Here is a 6,000-nt window from a genome sequence, read left to right as displayed (position 1 = left end):
TTTTGGCTCTCTGAGCAGCAAGAACAAGTGCCTCACAAAAGGCAGCAAAAGGGGAACCAAGAAGAAAGTGGTTGATCTATTTTCTTCTTTTTTTTAATTTTTGAGATGGAGTCTTGCTCTGTCACCAGGCTGGAGTGCAGTGGCGTGATCTTGGCTCACTGCAACATCCGCCCCCTGGATTCAAGCGATTCTCCTGCCTCAGCCTCCCGGGTAGCTGGGACTACAGGCAAGCGCCACCATGCCCAGCTACTTTTTGTATTTTTAGTAGAGATGGGGTTTCACCATGTTGGCCTGGATGGTCTCGATCTCTTGACTTCGTGATCCACCCACCTTGGCCTCCCAAAGTGCTGGGATTGCAGGCGTGAGCCACCATGCCCAGCCTAGTTGATCTATTTTCTAAGAAAGACTGGTATGATGTGAAAGCACCTGCTATGTTCAATATAAGAAATATTGGAGAGACACTAGTCACCAGGACTGAAGGAAACAAAATTGCATCAGATGGCCTCAAGGGTCATGTGTTTGAAGTGAGTCTTGATGATCTGCAAAATTATGAAGTTGCATTTAGAAACTTCAAGCTGATTACTAAAGGTGTTCAGGGAAAAAAACTACCTAACTTCCATGGCATGGATCTTACCTGTGGCAGAATGTGTTATGTGGTCAAAAAATGGCAGACATGATTGAAGCTCATGTTGATGTCAAGACTACTGATGGTTACTTGCTTTGTCTATTCTGTGTTGCTTTTACTAGAAAACTTAACAATCAGATCCGGAAGACCTCTTACATTCAGCACCAACAGGTCCACCAAATCTGGAAGAAGATGATGGAAATCATGACCCGAGAGGTACAGACAAATGACTTGAAAGAAGTGGTCAATAAACTGATTCCAGACAGCATTGGAAAAGACATAGATAAGGCTTACCAATCTATTTATTCTTTCAATGATGTCTTCATTAGAAAAGTAAAAATGCTGAAGAAGACCAAGTTTGAATTGGGAAATCTCATGGAGCTTCATGGCAAAGGTAGCAGTTCTGGAAAAGCTACTGGAGAAGAGACAGGTGCTAAAGTTGAATGAGCTGATGGATATGAACCACCAGTCCAAGAATCCGTTTAATGCTCAGACATTTAAAATGGCAAATAAAAAGTCTTATTTGTGAAAAAAAAAACCATGGAAAATGAAAATGTGTGTGTGTGTGTGTATCACAGGTGGGTAAGCACAAAACTAGAATAATGGTTACTTCTGGGAAAAAAGGGAAGAGAATGGGGCTAGAGAGATGTATGCAGGGACTGCTAAGGTACTGGCAATATTCTCTTTCTCAAGCCAGCTGGTGAGTACACAGGTGTTCATTTTATTATTATTCTCCATACACATGAATAACGGTTTTTTGAACATACGTAATATTTAACAAAAAATAATGCAAAGAAATAGAGCCTAACCATAGTTCTCTATGTTTGTGATTTACAGTAGAGAGTAGTAAAAGGAACATGAGTTCCTTTGGCATTAAGTAGATCCAAATTCAAGCCACAAGGCTGTATAACCTCTGGGATGTTACAGTCTCTTAGTAATAGGTTTCTTACCAGTAAAATGATTTTGGTAGCCAGCTACCCAGCAGGGTCATACTAAGGATTAAATGAGACCATTTACGTAAGTTTTATAGTCAGTGCCTGGCACCTATCAGGTGCTTAAAAATAATAGTTGCTATTCTATAACTTTGTCCATGCTTCCCATTTTTCCCCCTTTTAGAAAGCTTTCATTTTCGTCATTTCACTTCATTCAATTTAATGATTTCCTGCAAGCAAAGCATTATGTAGGTGGGCTATACTTTAATGTGTGCGATTTTTTTTTTTTTTTGTATTTTAAGTTAGTTTTCAAAATGTCATTATCTCATCTGATTCTCAATTTCAATCCTCAGTGCCTAGCACAGGTTGGAACATGGAAGGAGACAAATCTAAGCAAATGAATGAATGTAACAGGTGGGTATTAGGTGCTGAATTGAATTCTCCTAAAATCAATATGTTGAAGTGCTAACCCCTAGTAGTTCAAAATGTAAATGTATATAGTGATAAGGTCTGTAAAGAGGTGACTAAGTTAAAGTGAGGCCATGGGATGGGGCTAATCCAAGATGACTGATACCTTTATAAGGGGAAGAAACAGGAATGCACACACATATACACTAAGGACCATTTCAAGACAGGAAAAAGGTGGGCATCTCCTAGCCAAGGAGAGAGACCTCAGAGAAACCAAACCTGCCAACACCCTGATCTTGGACTTCCAGCCTCCAGAACTGTAAGACAATAATTTCTGTTGTTTTAAACCACTTAGCCCATGGCATTTTGTTGTAGCAGCCCAGGCAAGCTAATACAGTAAGGCAAGTATAATTATCCCCAATTTACAAATGTGTAAACTAAACTGAATCTCAAGGGTTATTGTACAGTTACATGAACAGTAAATGGGCAGAATTGGTACTTGAATCTAGGTGCCAAATTCTGGTTGTTTCCACTTCAGTCTGCTTCTTATCTAACTGTGCTATATTAAGACACATCAATCTGTATAAACTTAATTTTTTAAATTAAATTATTTTTATCAAAGTGATATAGGGGAAAACAAGAGTTTCTTATAGCAAAGAAAATCAAGTATCACTTGTCTTTCCCCTCATTTGCTATGGCTTCCTTAGAGCAACCATTTTCCACTCTTTTAGGTGTTTTTTCCTTTAGTATTTGCATCTAACATGCTTATACATATGTGTCATAATTTTTGAAATCAAGACATCTACTAATTTCCCACAATTAAAGTTGAGTCTTTAATGATCTTAAAACTCATGCATGCCCCCACCATCCCCCCTTCATTTTAATATACTTTTAACTCAATATTGATAACTTTTACTTCCATTTTGTCTGTTTTCTCTAGGTTAATTTTCTTTTTAACTTTTATATTAGACTTTCCTCAAACATGTGGTCATCCTTGGTTGCCCATTCATGCTTAAGAGAAAGCCTGCTTTCTGCTTTACCCTGTGTTTTGAGAGGCAATTAGTGACTTCAGTTTCTGACATTTTCTGGGGTTCTGCATCAAGGATTAGCCTAAGAGTGCTGGACACTGGTGCAGGAGCATAGGCTTTAGCTTCTTTTTCTCTAAGTCAGTCATTCCTTGTCCAAGTACTTTCTATCTTCTAGAATTTCCTGACAATTCTTTTCCGCTGCCATCACCTCTTCTGTTCTCTTTGTATTTTTTTTGGTATCATTTCCATTCCTTTACTGTTATCTTAGGGGGTTTTAGGAGGAAGCGGAAACACAGGTTTACAGCCAAGAGTTTACATTTAATATTTTGACTTCTCTTGAGGTTTTATTATTAGTCAATAAATATTGGTTAGTATCAACTCAATTTAAATGAATAAAAATATCATTGGATAACTATTTTTCCAGTTGCCTCTGCCAAACTTTCTTTTACACCGAAAACCTCAGTTGGTATTATTAGCAATAAGAGTAATATAATAGTTCAAACTTAAGTGTAACTTATATAAGACTTTTGTGCTTACAGCGAGATAAGGAGGGTGTGCATGGCATCACTTTAGTGATGTTCCTGCTAAATAAAAACACACTGAAATTGAGGGATATCCCACTGGGGAAGGATCTTGGTGGTGTAAGTTCCATAGCAGGACAAGGAGGGTTTATGAGTGGAGGATAGACTGCTGTACGGTGGCAGAGCCTGAGCAGGGGGAGGAGAGATCCATGCAGTAGGGTGACCTGACCCAGGGTACCAGATCCCAAGCAAGGTGAAGAGGGCATCCATACCGTGGGGTGGCCTGGGTGAGCTACCAGAGCACAAGTTGAGGGAAGGGGGTGTCTACATGTGGGGATGGCCTGGCACAAGGGTCAGGGCACAGACTGAGGAGGAAGCGACACTGGGGAGGGAGCAGTGGCAGCAATGCAAGTTTGGTTAACATACCAGGGGATGGATCAAACAAATAAATATATTAAGGTTCATGGGAGTCCAGTTTCTCACTTTGAAAGGAGTCATAAATATGGAAAGGGAGAAAGTTGGAATAATCCCTGAGGTATTGAATTAGAATTAGAATATCGGTGTGAACTCATGGAATGCAATGTTTCTGTATCCATATGACATCAATGTCAATGTTGACATGTACAGAGGTAAATGTGTATGTGAGTGTGTATGTGTTCCCTAGCACTGTCTACCGAGACAGCCTAAGAACTGTGAAACAAAACTGGAATCAGCAGACCTGCTCTGGTGGTTGTTGTTTTCTTTTCTTTTTTTTTTTTTTTTGTGATAGAGTCTCACTCCCATCACCTAGACTGGAGTGCAGTGGCACAATCATGGCTTACTGCAGCTTCCGTCTTCTGGGCTTAGGTGTTCTACCAACCTCAGTCTTCTGAGTAGCTGGGACTATAGGCACATGCCACCATGCCCAGCTGATCGCTGTATTTTTTTGTAGAGACAGGGTTTTGCCATGTTGTTCAGGCTGGTCTCGAACTCCTGGGCTTAAGCAATCCATCTGTCTTGGCCTCCCAAAGTGTTGGAATTACAGGCGTGAGCCATCACTCCTGGCCAGATTGTGGCGTCTAAATACCATTCACCACTTAAAGGAATCAGGGCTCCTTGGCAGGGTGCCAGATTTGGCAAATGAAAATACAGTAAATATTTAGCAAAGAAGATATTATTGCATGGGACATATCTGCAATATATATTTACCTGAAATTCAAATTTAACTGACTATCCTGTATTTTATTTAGCAACTTTACCCCTTGGAGAAATAAGTGATTCCAATACTGGGTCAGGAAAGGTATAAGATGAGCCAGAACACTTTTTTTATGCAAGAAAAAAAGTAAATAATCAAGGAATGATGGGACGAAATGACACAGACACCAATTTAAAGGGACTCCCATTAGCCAAATATGGGAGCAATTTAAGCATCAAAATAAATAAATAATAATAGTAACAGGTTATAATCCATTTAACAAAATAGGAAACCATGAGCCTAATAGAAATAAAACAATAAAATGGAAGTTTGATGATGAATTGAATATTTATCTAGATTCATCTCCACACAAAATACTTATTAATTCCATATGGACAAAATAGTAACTTCATTGTGGAGAAGCCTGGCAGATACCATTTTAATCAAGTGATTAAAGTGAACGTCATGAGTAACAGAATGAATTAAAATTGGGCGTCAGCTGATGAGATGCAGTAAGAACGTAAAGTGATGAATATCATCGGTTTGGTGATGTTCCTGCTAAAACCAAACACGTTGAAACTGCGTGATGTTCCATAATAACTAGCTGTAATCTTCACAAGTACTGAGGTCATGGAAATAAAAGAAAAGCTGAGGAAATGTTTCAGAGAAAGGGCACCAAAGACATGTGACAATTAAATGCAACACATATTCTAAAGTGGATCCATTATTTTTGCTATAAGGAATTTTACCGGGATAATTGATCACATGATGGGATTTCAGGATTAGATATTATTGATTATAAAGGTCAATTGATAATTAAAAATGGACTAAAATTTAAATCAATTTAAATGGATTACAAAATCAATTTTTACTTTCTGTTTCTTTTTTTTTTTCTTTTTTGAGACAGACTCTAGCTATGTCTCCCAGGTTATAGTGAAATGGTGTGATCTAGGCTCACTGCAACCTCTGCCTCCCAGGTTCAAGCGATTCTCCTGCCTCAGCTTCCTGAGTAGCTGGGATTACAGGTGTTTACCACCACGCCCGGCTAATTTTTGTATTTTTAGTAGGGATGGGGTTTTGTCATATTGGCAAGGCTGGTCTTGAACTCCTCGCATCAAATGGTCCTCCACCTTGGTCTCCCAAAGTGCTGGGATTAGAGGCAAGAGCCACTATTCCCAGCCTAAAAAATAAATTTTAACTGTTGTACTGTGTTTCTGCTGGAGAATGTCCCACATATAGGGCATCACATGGGCAACTGACTCCCAAATGGCTCAATATAAAAGAGGGATTTGTAGTGGACTTCCAACTTTTC

General features: G+C 39.1%; 1 pseudogene; it reads left to right on the top strand.

The window, feature by feature from the left end:
- The first annotated feature begins 371 nt into the window (after positions 1-371).
- LOC696923 (small ribosomal subunit protein eS1 pseudogene) lies at positions 372-1,111 on the top strand (annotated as a pseudogene).
- The last annotated feature ends 4,889 nt before the right edge of the window (positions 1,112-6,000 follow it).

Source organism: Macaca mulatta, chromosome 5, assembly GCF_049350105.2.
Source record: "Macaca mulatta isolate MMU2019108-1 chromosome 5, T2T-MMU8v2.0, whole genome shotgun sequence".
NCBI lineage: Eukaryota > Metazoa > Chordata > Mammalia > Primates > Cercopithecidae > Macaca > Macaca mulatta.
This window is presented reverse-complemented; position numbering and strand designations above follow the sequence as displayed.